Here is a 16,948-nt window from a genome sequence, read left to right on the forward strand (position 1 = left end):
ATCTCCCTTGACTTTCCTCCTGCCCTACTACCATGCTTCAGTGCCACCTGGGCTAGAGTATACCTCTTCTCTAAGCAACTTTACCCTTGATCATTTCCCACCATGCCTGCCACTCCCCCTTCTCTACCATTTGGGGTCCCATGTTTTTCCCTTGTCCCTGGGTTTGTTAACACCACTTCCTTACCCCCCTACCCCCCCCACCCCAAGTCCCCCCGGAACTGTCGGTCCCGTTGTTTTTCCTCCAGATAGTTCATCCAGCCTGTCCTATTCAGACAGAGCTGTGGAGTCACTAACATGCACGAAAACAAGACAGAGGTAAACAAAGCAACAGTATACAACCAGACAACAAAACAACAAAAACAAACCACTGACAAAGAACAGAACAAAACAGTTCACAAGAGAAAAGCTTGTAGTTAGTTCAGGGATCGTTTGCTGGCCCTTAGGAGCGTTTTCCAGTCCAGTCTGTTGGGGCACCACGCCCTGGCCCCAAAGTCCACTTTCAGCATTCCCTGGGGACCTTGCCACTCCATTCCCTTGCTGTTCCGCTGCACTCCCCCAGTGATTTGCCTCGGTGTGGTGGGATCAGGTCAGGTGCAATTCCCACACTGTGTCTCCGGTGCTGTCCCCTGTATCTCCCTTAGTCACTGAGGGGCATCATGTCTCATAGTAGGGCCAGCCATGTTGTTCTCTCTGTGGACTGGCTGCTCTACTCAGGAACATCATCATCACGGCCTGGTGGGCCAGGCTGTGCTCCACTCTCTCCTCCTGCCCCTTCATCTGCTCCCGTGTGCTCTGATCAGATATGTCCATCTCCCGGAGCTGCAGAGTCAATGTCGTCCTTTGGAACAAATTCTTTTCAGGGGAGGGGCAGGAATCCACTTAATTTATGGTGCTGGGGCCACCCTCCCAGACCTCTCCACCGGTTCCCTCCTCCACACCGGGATATTGCGTTCACACCTTGCGACACTGGGTTGAAGTCTGGTCCCACTTTCCCTGTGGAGATATAAACAATACCCTCCCCTTGGGTGGATTAATGCCCCATGACCCCACTACCCTTTTCTTCCTTGTATTCATCCTTTTGTTTTCCTTTCCCCACCTCCTCCACCATTGTCTACCATGTACATCCCTGGTTTTGGTCTGGTCTCTTCCATACTACACCGTCTTCACCCCTAAGAACGTATACTCTTAAGATAAAACTATATGTACAAATGTGTGTGACACAATGGATGGATGGATTGTGATACGAGCTGTATGAGCCCCTAATAAAATGATTCTTAAGATAAAAATACATTCCTTGAGGAATAAATACTTTGCAGATTGAGCAGCAACTTGTTAGAGAATACAGACTTGTTCTGAAGTATGGAGGGTGATAGATTTCTATAATAAAAATGGGGAGAGAGCGTGATAGTCACATGATCACCCTCACAAGGTAGGAGCATCATCAGCAATTCTGTTTTCTATTAGCTTCTTCCTGGAACATCTTAAACAAAATGTTCTTCTACAGTCACTTCCTGACCCACATCCTGAGTTTCCAACAGGAAGATTGGTGGGGGTCAGGGTCTCCTAGTTCTGAAAGGTAGAAAGATTAGGCATAAAGGAGTGGTCTCCACTGAATGCCCACCCTAAACAAAAACAAGCTGGCCATGCCACAACTGTGGGTTGCAAAGCCATCCGGCACACATTAGACATCTCTGGGGACAAGCCAAAGCCGGGGATGCGCTCACCAAGGTCACCTAGATCCAGGGCATGACTCATGACTACCTAGCCCTGGCAAGGCCATCTCCTTCCCTGACACACCCGCCAAGCCTGCTGAGAGCGTGTGTCCTTCCCTCCACTGGTTGGGAAGGGCAACCACCCATTTCTCAATGCACTCTGCCTGAAGGCATGACTGCTCACACGTTTGGTAGAAGGAACAGAAGATAGAAGGAATTTTAGAGAGGCTTGAGCCATTTGGGGAAAGGGTTCTGTCATTCATAGTAATCCAGACTCTTCTACAAACCTTGTTCTTATTGGTTCTGACCTACAGCCACCCTATGCCCAACGGAAAGAAACTCTGTCCTGCAATGCACCATCCTCACACTTATTCCTTTTTACAAAAAATCATTTTATTAGGGGCACATACAACTCATCACAATCCATACATACTTCAATTGTGTAAAGCACATTCATACATTCATACATTCATTGCCCTCATCATTCTCAAAACATTTGCTCTCCAGTTAAGCCCCTGGCACCAGCTCCTCATTTTCCCCTTCCCTCCCCACTCCCCACTCTCATGAACCCTTGATAATTTATAAATTATTATTTTGTCATATCTTACACTGTCTGACGTCTCCCTTCACCCACTTTTCTGTTGTCCAGCTCCCAGGGAGGAGGTTATATGTACATCCTTGTAACTGGTTCCCCCTTTACACCCCACCCTGCCTCCACCCTCCCAGTATTGCCACTCTCACCACTGGTCCTGAAGAGGTCATCAACCCTGGATTCCCTGTGTTTCCAGTTCCTATCTGTACCAGTGTACATCCTCTGGTCTAGCCAGATTTGTAAGGTAGGATTGGGATCATGATAGTGGGTGGGGAGGAAGCATTTAGGAGCTCAAGGAAAGTTGTATGTTTCATCATTGCTACCTTGCACCCTGACTGACTAATCTCTTCCCCAGAACCATTCCATAAGGGATGTCCAATTGCCTACACATGGGCTTCAGATCTCCACTCCGCACTCCCCTCATTCACCATGATTTGATTTTTTATTCTTTGATGCCTGATACCTGATCCCTCTGACACCTCGTGTTCACAAAGGCTGGTGTGCTTCATCCATGGGGGCTTTGTTGATTCTGAACTAGATGGCTGCTTGTTTACCTTGAAGCCTTTAAGACCCCAGATGCTATATTTTTTGAAAACGGGGGACCATCAGTTTGTTCACCACATTTGCGTATGCATCTGCTTTGTCTTCAGCGATCATGTCGGGAAGGTCAATCATGTCGGAAGGTGAGCATCCTGGAATGTCAGTTTAATAGAACAAAGTGTTCTTACATTGAGGGAGTCCTTGAGTGGAGTCCCAATGTCCATCTGCTACCTTATTACTAAACCTATACATATATGCACATAGATCTATTTCCACATTATTTAAATATGTACATGCCTTTATTTAAACCTGTATATATGCCCTTCGCCTCCTAGCTCTTTCCTCTATTTCCTTTTATGTTCCTCTTGTCCCACTATCATGTTCAGCTTTCATTTGGGTTTCAGTAGTTCCTGTCTCTCCACCGATTTGGATCACTTGTTGTTCCCTTGTCCCTGGGTTTGTTAACACCACTTCCTTTCCCTCATCTCCCTCTCTCCCATTTATCCCCCGGAACTGTCAGTCCCATTATTTTCTCCTTCAGATGTTTATCCAGCCTATCTTATTTAGACAGACCTGTGGAGATAATAACATGCACAAAAACAAGAGAGAGCAAAATCAAGCAACAAACGAAACAAAACAACAATAACAAGCCAATGACAACAAATCAAAACAAAACAAAACAAAATACAACAACAGGAAAGAAAAGCTTGTAGTTAGTTCAAGGACTATTCGTTGGCCCTCTCCCTGAGCTATATATTCAGTGCTGTTCTCTGAAATAAATTCTTTTTGGGGGAGGGGCAGGTGTTCACATAGTTGGGATTGGGGCCGGCTCCTCAGACCTCTCCACTGGTTCCCTACTCCATGCCTGTATGTTGCATTCACATGTTGGAGCACTGGGTTGAAGTCTGGTCCCTCTTTCCCTTTGGAGATATAAACAATACCCTCCCCTTGGCTGGGTTAGTGTCCCATGCCCCAGGTACTCATTTCTTTTCTTTTTTATTTTTTTGCCCCTCCTTTTTAGTTGGCTACCATATGTATCCCTGGATTTTGTCTGGCCCCTGCCATGCTACCTGGTCCTCACCCCAGTAATGTTTGTATGCAGTAGCTTTTTCCCTATGCCCCCTTTGCATTTTTGGTATTTTTTTTTAAGCTTACCTCAGCAGACTCATGTCACACTTGTCCTTTTGTGCTTGGCTTTCTTCACTTAGCATGATTTCCTCCCATTCTTCCTATGCAGCGATATACTTCATACGTTCATCACTGCTTTTTAGCAATGCATAGTGCTCCACTGTATGTATCTACGCCAATTTTTTAATTCACTCTTCAATTGATGGAAATTTGGGTTGTTTCCAACTCCTTGCAATTGTGAACTGTGCCGCAATGAACATTGGAGCACAGATGTCTGGTCTTGGTTTGTTTCTTGCCTCTTCTGGGTATATGCCCAGTAGGGGGGTTGCTGGGTCATATGGTAACTCTATTTCCATCTGTTTTAGATATCACCAGATCGATTTCCACAGTGGCTGTACATACTTACAGGTACACCAGCAGTAGATGAGAGTTCCTGTCTCCCCACACCCCCTCCAACACGTGTTGCTTTCTTATTTTTTGAATTGGGCTATCTTTGAGGGTGTTAGGTGGTACCTCATTGTTGTTTTAATTTGCATTTCTCTTATGACTAAAGATCAGGAACATTTCCTCATATGTTTGTTGGCCATTCGGATTTCTGCCCCTGTGAAACTCCTGTTCAAGGCCTTGGCCCACCTCCTCAGTGGGCAATTAGTTTTTTTCTTTTCTTTTTGGAAGCTAGCAGAGTATTGTGGATTTTAGTAATAAGGCCTTTGTCTGATGTGTCATTGCTAAAGATGTTTTCCCAGTCTGTGGACTCTTTTATGACTCTCTTAGTGAATTCTTTCGATGTACACAGGTGTTTTATCTTCAGTATATTCCATTTGTCAATTTGTGCCTCCTCTGTGTTTGTGTCCTTCCCTATTTCTGATAGTCTATGTATTCCCTGCGCCAAAGTTCTCAAGTTGGTCCCAATTCCCTCACTGATGGCCCTAATAGTTTGGGGTTTAACTTCAAGGTCTGTGATCCACCTTGAGTTTATTCTTGTGCATGGAGTGAGATAAGGGTCTTGCTTCACTTTTCTGCAGGTAAATGTCCATTTTTTCCAGCACCACTTGTTAAAGAGGGCATCTGCTTCCCATTTGGTATTTTTGGGGCCCTTATCAAAGATCAGTTGTCTGTAGGCTGATGACTTTATTTCTGGGTTTTCAGTTCTTTTCCATTGGTCTGAGTATCTGTCATTGTACCAATACCATGTGGTTTTGACAACTGTGGCTGTATAGTATGTGCTAAAGTCAGGTAAAGCAAGCCCTCCCACTGTGTCCTTCTTCTTAAGGAGTTCTCTGCTAATTCGGGGCTTCTTCCCTCTCCACATGAAGTCAGTAATCAGTTCTTCCATTTCTTAGAGGAGAGATGAGGGTAATTGTATCGGGATTGCATTAAACTCATATAGTGTCTTGGGCATAACTGACATCTTGACTATAGTGAGCAGGAGTCCTCAAACGTTTGAAACAGGGCGCCAGTTCACTGTCCCTCAGACCGTTGAAAGGCCGGACTATAGTTTTTAAAAAAAACTATGAACAAATTCCTATGCACACTGGATGTGTCGGCCGCTAAGCAGGACAGGCAGCGGTGGCAAAAACACCCAGCGGGCCAGATAAATGTCCTCGGCGGACCACATGTGGCCCCGGGCCGTAGTTTGAGGACCCCCGATATTGAGTCTTCCAATCCACAAACATGGGACATTGTTCCATTTGCTAGGCCACTCTTGGTTTCTTGAAATAGTTTTCTGCAGTTTTCCCCAAAGAGCTCTTTCATTCTTTTAGTCAGATATTTCCCTCCTCACTGTTATTCCCATGCTTGACTCCATCACCACAGCCCCCTCCTTCAGGGCCTGCCTCTGCTTTGCTGGCCCCTCCCTGCTTTACCAAACATGATGCGCTTCCCCAAGGACTGGAGCCTCCTGACACCATGGCCAACGAACGTAAGATGGAGTCTCGGCACCATCCTTGCCTCTAAGGAGCACTCTGGCCAGACTTCTTCTAAAACTGTAGGAGGCCATAGGCTGGTCCAGGTGTTTCTTGGTGGGTGACTAATTAGTCCCCTGTGCCTCTGTTTACCTTGCAGCTAAAAGCTTTGTGAGAAAACTCAGTTCTTTTTTTTGGGGGGGGGGGGTTATTTTTGTGTTTTTTCCCTCTTCTTGTGCTTTTTTTTTTTTTAACATTGTATTAGGGGCTCATACAACTCTTATCACAATCCATACATATACATACATCAATTGTATAAAGCACATCTGTACAGTCTTTGCCATAATCATTTTTTTCCTTTTCTTTTTTTTACATTTTATTAGGGGCTCATACAACTCTTATCACAATCCATACATATACATAATCAATTGTATAAAGCACATCCGCACATTCCCTGCCCCAATCATTCTCAAAGCATTTGCTCTCCACTTAAGCTCTTTGCATCAGGTCCTCGTTTTTTTCCCCCTCCCTCCCCGCTCCCCCCACCCTCATGTGCCCTTGGTAATTTATACATTGTTATTTTGTCATATCTTGCCCTATCCGGAGTCTCCCTCCACCCCCCTTCTCTGCCGTCCATCTCCCAGGGAGGAGGTCACATGTGGATCCTTGTAATCAGTTCCCCATTTCCAACCCACTCACCCTCCACTCTCCCAGCATCGCCCCTCACACCCCTGGTCCTGAAGGTATCGTCCACCCTGGATTCCCTGTGCCTCCAGCCCCCATATGCACCAGTGTACAACCTCTGCCCTATCCAGTCCTGCAAGGTAGAATTCAGATCATGGTACTTGGGGGGAGGAAGCATCCAGGATCTGGGGGAAAGCTGTGTTCTTCATCGGAACTACCTCGCACCCTGACTGACCCATCTCCTCTCCTAAACCCCTCTATGAGGGGATCTCCAGTGGCCGACACTTGGGCCTTGGGTCTCCACTTTGCACTTCCCCCTTCATTCAATATGATATACACACACACACACACACACATATATATTTATATATTTTTTTGCATGATGCCTTATACCTGGTCCCTTTGGCACCTCGTGATCGCACTGGCTGGTGTGCTTCTTCAATGTGGGCTTTTTTGCTTCTGAGCTTGATGGCCGCTTGTTCACCTTCAAGCCTTTAAGACCCCAGACACTATCTCTTTTGATAGCCGGGCACCATCCGCTTTCTTCGCCACATTTGCTTATGCACCCATTTGTCCTCGGCAATCGTATCATTGAGGTGTGCAGTCAATGATATGATTTTTTGTTCTTTGATGCCTGATAACTGATCCCTTCAGGACCACTCGATCACACAGGCTGGTCTGTTCTTCCATGTGGGCTTTGTTGCTTCTGATCTCAGTTCTTTAAGCCTCTTTAAGATTTTTTTGAACCTTGCATGTCCTTGTGCTTATCTTAGAGTTTAGTGCTGTTATTATTCAAGTGTTTAGAAAGTGTGCCTACTTAAGTAACACCTGCATAGATAAGAGGTTCAGAATGTCTTTTAAAACAAGTCCTTTGATGTTTATTTTGTAACCAATCCCTTGTGTAAGAAGAGTATAAAATCCAAGCTTTGAATATACTTGGGACTTCAGTCCACCAGACTGTTGTCCTCCCAATCCCCTGCTTTGGATTACTTACTCTCTTGGTGAATTCTTTCTGTACACAGGTGTTTTATCTTCAGATGCAGCTGAGAGGTGCTCTAGTCACCCGCATAAAACAGATGATAACCCTTTATCCATCCTTGGTACTTTCAGTGTTCTCCAGCACCACAGCTCCAATGCAAAGCTCCATCCACATCAAACGGACTGCCATGAGTCAGTGCTGACACATTGCGTCTCCTGTGTGGGCTCCCTAGACTGAAACTGTTTACAGCATTAGAAAGCCCGGTTGTTTTGCGGAGCTCCTGGTGGTTTTGAACTATCAACCATGTGGGTTGCAACCCAAGGAGAAACCACTACCCCACCAGGGTTCCTCAGACTCAGCTCTAATATAATTCCCTCTTGTGATCATGAATTTTTAAATTAACAATCCTTTGATTGCCCAGGCTGGCATACTTCCTCCATGTGGGTTTAGTTGACCCTCACTTAAGCTGGCTGTTTGTTTAAGACAAGCCTTTAATTCTTTTCTTTCTGCTATCCAGTCACCATCTGCTTTCTTCATTTGCTGTAGCAATCATATTGGCAGTGATCTCATGAGGGTAAGTTTCAACATGGCCCCATCATAAGAACTAACTGTTCTTGGAATAAGGCTTAAGATTACAGGTGAGCTCTAGTGAGCACGGGTGATCCATGTCAATGCAATTAGGATTTTAGAAGGTTGAATGGTAGGGAGGGAGGAAATCCCTTCATACCTGAACATTTTCTAATTTCATATTCTTGTATTCTGGAGTATGGAGTAAGTACAGAGAAACTATCATCTCAGATGGTGCTTTTAAAAGATATTTTTCTTTCTTTCTTTCTTTTTGTTCTTCCCCTCAACACCATAATAATGTTTCCCACATTCCCAGGTAGGCCAAGGTGTCCTACAAAAAAGCCTAGGTTAGACCCAGGGGGTCTGGTTGGTGTTAACAGAAGGGAGGGCAGAGTTGGCCAGCTGGCCACGGAGAGGCTGACCTGACTGGTGTGATATAGAGAAGCCAGCTTGTTTACACGCTGACTCCATGACTGCTTGCCCTAAGCAGAAAGCGCCTTTCAGGATGTCTTTGGAGGTTTATTGCATATGTCTGGTTCTCAATTCCAACAATGTAATGAGCAGCTAAATAAAATGCTACGTTCTACCTTTAAAAAATGATTAAGTGTGAGCTTAAAATCCATTTGCTTATCTGTGTTTTACACTTATGATTTTATGGTTGACATAAGAGGCAGCCCAATAGTCCCATGAGGCATTTGGTAATTCAAACAATATCGTAATCTAACCAATAGCATAAAGCTTAAAATACTAACGAGAAAAGGAAAGTATATGTATATTAGAAAACTTTAGGCTAAAATGCATGGGAGTTTCATTTATACAGATTAAAAAGCTTCAGCGACAGAACACTGCTTAAGAAAACAATGAAGGGGAATCCAGGACAGATGATCTCTTCAGGACCAGTGGTGAGAGTGGTGATACCTGGAGGGTAGAAGGAAGGTGGGTGGAAAGGGGGAACTGATTGCAAGGATCTGCATGTAACCTCCTCCCTTGGGGGATGTAGAACAGAGAAGTGGGTGAAGGGAGACATCGGACAGTATAAGATTTGACAAAATAATAATTTATAAATTATCAAGGATTCATGAGGAAGGGGGGAACTAGGAGGGAGGGGGGTGGAATGAGGAACTGATCCCAACGGCTCAAGTGGAGAGCAAAAGAAAATGATGAGGGCAAAGAATGTACATATGTGCTTTATACAATCGATGTATGTATATGTATGGATTGTGATAAGAGTTGTATGAGCCCCTAATAAAATGTTTTTAAAAAGTAAACTGTATAAACACACACCTTCCTCCATTAAAAAAATGATACACTGAAAGGTGGTTTATTATTTCATACAGTTAACCCTTAAATAAGAACCATAAAAGAAGTGCACAAAACTAGATTACATTATAAGAAAGAGCTGGAAAACGTACATAATACCTGACAAAAACAGTAAGACTGTGACATAAGATATTTCCAAATTGCTTCTGGATTGCAGTCCTCGCTTGTGATATTTTTGCTTTTATTCGAGCATCATCGGCTGTGTGGTTTATCCTTAACCATCTTCTCACTGTAGGAGAGGATCCGATTCCTTCAGAGCTGGGCCAAGTAGACAATGCTCATTGTGAGAGCGCCTAATCCTAGCCACTAGACCGCCAGGGAGCATCTGTCATTGTGTTTGACGTATCCGACACAAAGAGAGGGTGGCCCGTTTATTCTCCCCTCCTCGACTATGAACTTCTGTGGACAGCCAGCGACGAGTGTTGTAGCACTATCTCTGACATTAGGCAGCCTACGGGGCAACGCGACATTGGGGTAACTATTGGGTCCTTCCTCTGCTCTCCCAAGAAGAATCCCTGACTCGAGCTCAGGATTGGGGTGAGAGGTCACATGCAGATACAAGATTCACCTGTCCATCAAGGTGGTAATAACAATAATGGCAGTACATATGTGCCACTTGCACATCACTGTATTTCATTAGACGCTAACAAGGAAGATATAAACTTTGGTTTCCTGGCAGTTTATACGAATTCCTCAAGGAAGGGCGATGTGTTCAGACTAACAAACTTGGAAAGGCATGCAGGTTTACAAGTGTGGACCGATGAATAACAATGCGTGTTTAGGTAATCTCCTATAACTAGGTGTGTGGGTCTGCTGACTTGTCCCCCAGCCCCTGAGTGTACAAACTAGTCTGCACTCCTCTCCACACAGTGACAGCTTCCTGTCCGGTGGACTTGAACCACTGCTTGTACTGGTGTAGCTGGAGGTTCCACAGTTCAAGTCCTGGGCAAAGCTCTTTGTACCCATGGTGCCATTGAGTCACCGGTCCCTCTATGCTGCCGTGGCTGCTGGTGACTGCGTGTGGCCAGCCTGGCCTGGTACAGTGGCTCACAGGAGCGAAAGCTCCTCATGAGCTGGTTTTCCCCTGACCTTCGTTCGCCTTTGTATTTCATTCTTTTTGTTGTTTTGTGTTTCAAGCTTCATTTACTCATTTTGCTCACATTGCTGTTGAGAACAGACTCGGGGGCACATGGACAGCCAAATGCACAGCTGAATATGATGAAATTATTGGGGTTGGGCAACCATTCTCACTTCCCTTTTCCAAGTTGTTCCTCCCCCTTTAACGTACATTTGCTGCCCCCTGCGTTTTCTATTTCATATTTTGAGTTGTTCTTAATGTGATCCCACCTATATGCTTGCTGAAAGAGCACAATGCTCAAAGTAGGCCTTCTTTTTTTCTTTCTTTCTTTTTTAACATGAGGAAATCATTCTTTCATTAGTTTAAAAAAAACCATTTTATCAGGGGCTCATACCGCTCTTATCACAATCCATCCATGCATCCATTGTGTCAAGCACATTTGTACATTGGTTGCCATCATCATTTTCAAAACATTTTTTTTCTACTTGAGCCCTTGGTAACAGCTCCTCATTTATTTCGCCTCCCTCCCCCGCCCTCCCTCCCTCCCTCTCTCCCTCCCTCCCTCAGGAACCCTTGATAATTTATAAATTATTATTTTTTCATGTCTTACACTGACCAATGTCTCCCTTCACCCAATTTTCTATTGTCCGTCCCCCCGGGAGGGGGTTATATGTAGGTCATTGTCATCGGTACCCACTTTCTACCCCCACCTTCCCCTTCCCCTCCTGGTATTGCTATTCTCATTATTAGTCCTGAGGGGTTTATCTGTCCTGGATTCCCCATGTTTCCAGCTCTGATCTGTACCTGTGTCCATCCTCTGGTCTAGCCGGATTTGTAGGGCAGGATTTGGGTTACAACAGTCCGGGAGGAAGCATTAAAGAACTACTGCACTAGCAGCGGTTCTCAACCTGTGGGTCATGACCCTTTGGGGTTAAAACGACCCTTTCACAGGGGTTGTCTGATTTATCACAGTGGGAAAATGGCAGTTATGAAGTAGCAACAAAAATTAATTTTATGGTTGGCGGGATCACCACAACATGAGTAACTGTATTAAAGGGTCCTGGCATTAGGAAGGTTGAGAACCGCTGTACTAGAGGAAAGTTGTATATTTCATTGGTGCTATACTGCACCCTGATTGGCTCATCTCTTCCTTGTGACCTTGCTGTAATGGGATGTCTATAGATGGGCTTTGGGTCTCCACTCTGCGCTCTCCCTCATTCACATTGATATGATTTTCTGTTCTGGGTCTTCAATGCCTGATAACCTGATCCCATCGTCACTCATGATCACCCAGGCTGGTGTGCTTCTTCCATGTGGGATTTTTTGCTTCTCGGCCAGATGGCCGCTTATTTGTCTTCAAGCCCTTAAGATCCTAGATGCTGATCAGAGCACAGAGGAGCAAATGAAGGGAGAGGAAGAGAGAGTGGAGCACATCCTGGCCCACCAAGTCTTGACAAGATTCCCACTCACAGTAGCCAAAGCACAGAGAGGACCACAGGGCCAGCCCCACTATGAGACATGACATCCCTCACTGAGCCATAGCGCTACAGGGACAACATTGGAGACACAGTGCCGGAATTGTGCCCAATCTGACCCCACCACACAGAGGTGAGACACTAAGAGTGTGCAACAGAACAGCAAGGGGAACCAAGCAATGAAGTCCCCAGGGAATACCAAAAAGAGACTTTGAGGCCAGGGCATGGCACCCCATCAGACTTAACTGGAAAATACTCCTAAAGGTCAACAAACAGACCTTGAAGTATTTACAGGATTTTCTTTTGTGTGTGTGTGGTTGGTTTTGTTGTCATTGTTGTTCCTGTTGTTTTGTTTTCTTTTATTGCTTTGTTTTGCTCTGTCTTGTTTCTTGTGCATATTATCTCTGCAGGTCTATCTAGATAAGATAGGCCGGATAAACAATCTGGAAGAGAAAACAACGGACCAAGGGGACATGTCTGAGGGGACATGGGAGAGGGACAAGTCAGGATCGGTGAATAATAAGGATGCAGTCACGGAACCAGAACCACACTTCTCAGCCAGCAACCAAGTCTAAGTCCAGTCCTCAGCCATGCAGTCCCTTGGCCTCTGCCAGGAGGCAGCCGCTGCTGCTGTCTTACAGCCTCAGAGTCTTGGTGCTACGTCTCTGTTCTGTCTCCAGGGCTCCTGGCCTGGATCTCTGGTCTGCACCTGGATCTTTGGCCTAGCCTGCTCTGGCTGGTGGTGCTTGTACTTCAGCCTCCGCTGCCTTTGGTTTGGGCCTCTGCCACTACAGAAAGAGGTCTCCCACATATTACGGGATTTTTGGATGGTTCTGGGCTGTCTCTCTGTGTGCTTCTGAGATGGCTCTGATACACAAAGGAATGAAGCTGAGTGTGGTTTTAGTCTCTCCGATGACCATGTCCCCAAGGAAGCAAAGAATGGTGACATGATTCACAACTTCTGCTAATGTAGAGACTTACTTGCCCCCTCAATTCCATCCATTAGCATAGCAGAGTTCTCCCTTCAAAACAGGATTCTAACTGTTGGCTAGAATTGAGGCTAGAATTTATAATGTATCCCAAAAGGGATTATGGCTAGATGGGCCATAGTAACTAACTGACTACATTTGACTCACATATTTTGGACACATTATCAGTGGAGATCAGCCCCTGGAGAAAGAGGTCAGGCTTGGTAATGTGGAGGGGCAGCAGAAACGAGGAGGACCCTTGACTAGAGGGACTTCCACGGTGGCTGTGAAAATGGGTCCGAGTGTAACAACAGTTGTGGAAAGGGCAGTGTTTTGTTCTGCGGTACACAGGGCCGCTGTGATTGGAACCAACCTGACGGCACCGAAAGACACAGGGTAATGATCTGCAGTTCCTGAATGGCGCAGATCGTTCACGCACGGCTAAGCAGAAAGGGGTAGTTCAAGTTCATCGAGAAGTGCTTGGAAGAGAGTTGCACTATCAAAAAAAATCATTTTATTGGGGGCTCGTACAATTCTTATCACAATCCATACATACATCCATTGTGTCAAGCACATATGTACCTTTGTTGCCATCATCATTCTGAAACATTTGCCTTCCACTTGAGCCTTTAATATTGGCTCCTCATTTTCCCCCTCCCTCCCCATTCCCCTTTCCCTCATGAACCCTTCATCATTCATAAATTATTATTATTTTGTCATATGTTACACTGTCTGACATCTCCCCCAGCCCTCTTCTCTGCTGTCCCTCCCCCAGGGAGGAGGCTATATGTAGATTCTTGTAATCAGTTCCCCCTTTCTACCCCAAATTCCCTCCACCCTCCAGGCATCGCCACTCTCACCACTGGTCCTGAAGGTGTCATCTGTCCTGGATTCCCTGTGTTTCCAGTTGCTATCTGTACCAGTGTACATCCTCTGGTCTAGCCAGATTTGAAAGGTAGACTTGGGATCATGATAGTGGGGGGGGGCATTTAAGAACTAGAAGAAAGTTATATGTTCCATCACTGTTACCCTGCACCCTGACTGGCGCATCACCTCCCCACAACCCTTCAGTAAGGGGGTGTCCAGTTGTCTACCGATGGGTTTTGATTCTCCACTCTGCACTTACTCTCATTTACAATGATATGATTTTTGTTCCTTGAGGCTTGATACCTGATCCCTTCGACGCCTCATGGTCACACAGGCTGGTGTGCTTCTGCCATGTGTGCTTTGTTGCTTCTTGGCTGCTTGTTTATCTTCAAGCCTTTAAGACCCCAGATGCTATATCTTTTGATAGCCGGGCACCATCAACTTTATTCACCACATTTGCTTATGCACCCGTTTGTCTTCAGTGATTGTATAGGGAAAGTTGGCACCCGCTGATATATTTTTGTTCTGATAACTGGTCCTTTCTACACCTCATGGTGAGACAGGCTGCTGTGCTTCTTCCATGTGGGCTTTGATGTTTCTCAGCTAGATGTCCACTTGTTTATCTTCCAGCTTTTAAGACCCCAGATGCTATACCTTTTGATAGCTGGGCACCATCAGCTTTCTTCACCACATTTGATTATGCACACATTTTTCTTCAGCAATCGTGTAGGGAAGGTGTGCATCATTAAAGGCCAATTTAATAGAAAGACGTGTTCTTGCATTGAGTAAGTACTTGCGTGGAGGCCCAATGTCCATCAGCTGCCTTAGTACTAAAGCTATAAATATATACACATAGATCTATTTCCCCAACCTCCTATATAAATATATTTACATATGTACATGCCAGTATTTAGACCTCTATAAATACCCTTTGTCATCTAGTTCTCTCCTCTATTTCCTTTTACTTTCCTCTTGTCCCACTATCATGCTCAGCCTTCATTTGGGTTTTAGTAATTTCTCTCGGTTACATTGCCCTTGCCAAATCCCTACCAGGCCTCTCACACCCACCTTGCCACCGATTTTGGATCACTTATCACTCCCCTGTCCCTGGGTTGGTCAGCATCACCTCCTTGCCCCCTCCTCCCCTTCTCCCATGTCTCCCTGGAACCATTGGTCCCGTTGTTTTCTCCTCCAGACTATTCATCCAGCCCATCTTATCTAGATAGATGTGTAGAGACAATAATATGCACCAAAAATCAAGTCATAGCCAGATAGGTGAAGAATGAGAACACAGCGATGACAACATAAAAGAAAGTCAATGACCCATAAAAGAATAAATTAATTAAAAGAAGAAAAATTAAAAAGAAAGAAAAACCTGTAAATAGATTAACATCTGATTTTCGGTCTCTAGGTGTGTCCTTCATGAAGTTAGGTCCAATGGGGTGCCACGATCTGGCCCCAGAATCTGTCCTTTGTACTCCCTCAGGGCTCCCTCCTCTGCCCCCACTTCCCCGTTGCTTTGCCTTAGGCATTTAGTGTTTTGCCTCTGTGTCGTGGGGTCAGTCCGGGCCAGTGTTGTCCCCCATAGGGCCATGGTTCAGTTGCTCTGACGCATGCTTTCAGTGGTTTGCCTTGGTGTCCTAGGGTTAGTCTGGGCCAGTCCCGACACTGAGTCTCCAGTGCTGTCCCCTTTAGGGCCCTGGGCCAGCAAAGGACAGCATGTCTCATAGTGGGATCAGCCCTATTGTCCACTCTGTCCATTGGCTGTTTAGAGCAGGATATAGTGGGCCAGGAGGTGCTCCACTCTCTATTCCTCCCTCTAAGTGTTCCCATTTGCTCTGATAAGACATGCCCCTCTTCCCTAGCTGCAGCTTCAGTGTTGTCCTCTAAAGTAAATTCTTTTTTGGGGAGGGGTAGTTGTCCAAGTAGCTGGTATGGGGGCCGAGCCCTCAGGCCCCTCAACTGGCTCCCCACTCCTTGCCGGCACACTGCATTCCTCTGGCACTGGCTTTAAGTCTGGTCCCTCTTTCCCTGTGGAGACACAAACAATACCCTCCCTTTAGGTGGGTCAGTGACCTATTCCCCTGCCACACATCTTTTTTTTTCTTTCCCTTTTCCTCCCTCTTCACCTCCTTTTTAGTTGGCTACCATACATACTCCTGGATTTGGTCTGGCCCCTGACATTCTACCTGGACCTCACCCCTGGAGTGTTTGTATACAGTAGCTTTTTCCCCTGTGCCCCCTTTGCATTTACTTTTCTGATACACACACACACACACACACACACACATACCTCATTGGACTCATGTTATACTTGTCCTTTTGTGCTTGGCTTACTTCACTTAACATAATTTCCTCCAGTTCTTCCCATGCGGCGATATGCATCATGCGTTCATCACTGCCTTTTAGCATTGCAGTGAGAGTTGCACTACTGAAGGATTCTACAGGCAAAACATTTGAGCAGAAGGCATCGGAAGATGTTGGAAGGAATATGCAGAGTTACTGTACCCAAAAGAATTGGTTGGTGATTAGTCTTTCAAGAGATAACAAATGACTAAGGACTGATAGCGTTGATGGAAGAAAGTCCAAGAACCACCAGAGGCCCTGGTGAAAAAGGAAACTCCCTGAATGGAAGGGAGGCCAGTTGAGTCTGGAAGCGCTCACTCATCTCTGCCAGGAAGTATGGAAGACACCCACTTGGTCAACCAGCCAGAAGAGATCCATTTATGTGCCCATTCCACAGAAAGATGATCTAATAGAATGTGGATGCTATTGAAATAGGTCATCAATGTTATAAATAAATAATGTTTTGCTGAAGATAAATAAAAGTGATCTCAAAAGAACATTGGCAGGGAACTGTCAGAAAATCAAGCCAGATTCAGAAGAGGACGTGCATTGAGGAGCATCACTGCTGAAGCCAGCTGGGTCTTAGAAGAGGGCCGAGAATATCAGAAAGAGATTTACCTGTGTTTGATTGACTATGTGAAGACATTCAGTTATGTGGATGGTACAAGGCAGTGATTTCAAAAAAAAAAAAAAAGGCAGTGAGTTCATGTGGCTCTTTTGTCATGAAGAGCCCTGGTTGTGTTGAGGTTATGCGTCAGGCTGCTAGCCACAATGTCAGCACTTTCAAA

The sequence above is a fragment of the Tenrec ecaudatus genome, chromosome 8 (assembly GCF_050624435.1).
Source record: "Tenrec ecaudatus isolate mTenEca1 chromosome 8, mTenEca1.hap1, whole genome shotgun sequence".
Classification (NCBI taxonomy): Eukaryota; Metazoa; Chordata; class Mammalia; order Afrosoricida; family Tenrecidae; genus Tenrec; species Tenrec ecaudatus.